The sequence below is a fragment of the Ooceraea biroi genome, chromosome 3 (assembly GCF_003672135.1).
Source record: "Ooceraea biroi isolate clonal line C1 chromosome 3, Obir_v5.4, whole genome shotgun sequence".
Lineage (NCBI taxonomy): Eukaryota > Metazoa > Arthropoda > Insecta > Hymenoptera > Formicidae > Ooceraea > Ooceraea biroi.
In genome coordinates this window covers 2097964-2098311 of record NC_039508.1, presented here as the reverse complement: position 1 = coordinate 2098311, position 348 = coordinate 2097964, and positions in this window count along the sequence as shown.

The window sequence follows — 348 nt, the reverse complement described above, 5'->3', positions numbered from 1 at the left end:
GATGAAGAAGTACGACTAAAGAAGAACGACAAGAAAAGCAGAAGAAGAAGGACGTCTCGCGGTGAAGAAGGAAGAGTTGGCCTAGAAACGCGCGGAGCCGGCATTTCCCGGCGTTTGACGACGCGATACCTCCAGAACCGATGGCCAAGGGAGGACGGGGTACGTTTCTTCCCCACCTCTCGCAACCGACAGCCGACCGGCAGTCGTTCTCCTCTCCTTTTGACGGTCGTCGTCGACGATAATGGTAATGGTAAATGGCCTATGGAGAGACTCTCTTCCAGTCCGCGCCTCCACTGGAAACGGGAGCACGCCACGTGAAAGTGGGAAGGGGAGGCTATAGCCGGACCG